Source organism: Penaeus monodon, chromosome 19 (genome assembly GCF_015228065.2).
Source record: "Penaeus monodon isolate SGIC_2016 chromosome 19, NSTDA_Pmon_1, whole genome shotgun sequence".
Lineage (NCBI taxonomy): Eukaryota > Metazoa > Arthropoda > Malacostraca > Decapoda > Penaeidae > Penaeus > Penaeus monodon.
In genome coordinates this window covers 43,203,444-43,203,699 of record NC_051404.1, presented here as the reverse complement: position 1 = coordinate 43,203,699, position 256 = coordinate 43,203,444, and positions in this window count along the sequence as shown.

Below are 256 nucleotides of genomic sequence, written 5' to 3'. Positions count from 1 at the left end.
AGCCAAGCAAAAGAGAGAGAAAGAGAACATTTCGAAAAATAATGAAAATAGTTAACCAAACAACCAAAACGCCGACCTAACAACTTCCCGAGATCCATCACCAAAGATTCGCTCGTCCTTCCCATCTTAATAGCTCCTTCCTCGCTTTCTTCGTCCCTTTAAAAGAGAAGCAATCTCCGGAAGAGGCAGGTATGGTACTGTTAATTAAAGGTGTCCTCAACGTGAGTCCCTCCTCCTAAGTAGGCACTCGGGAGCA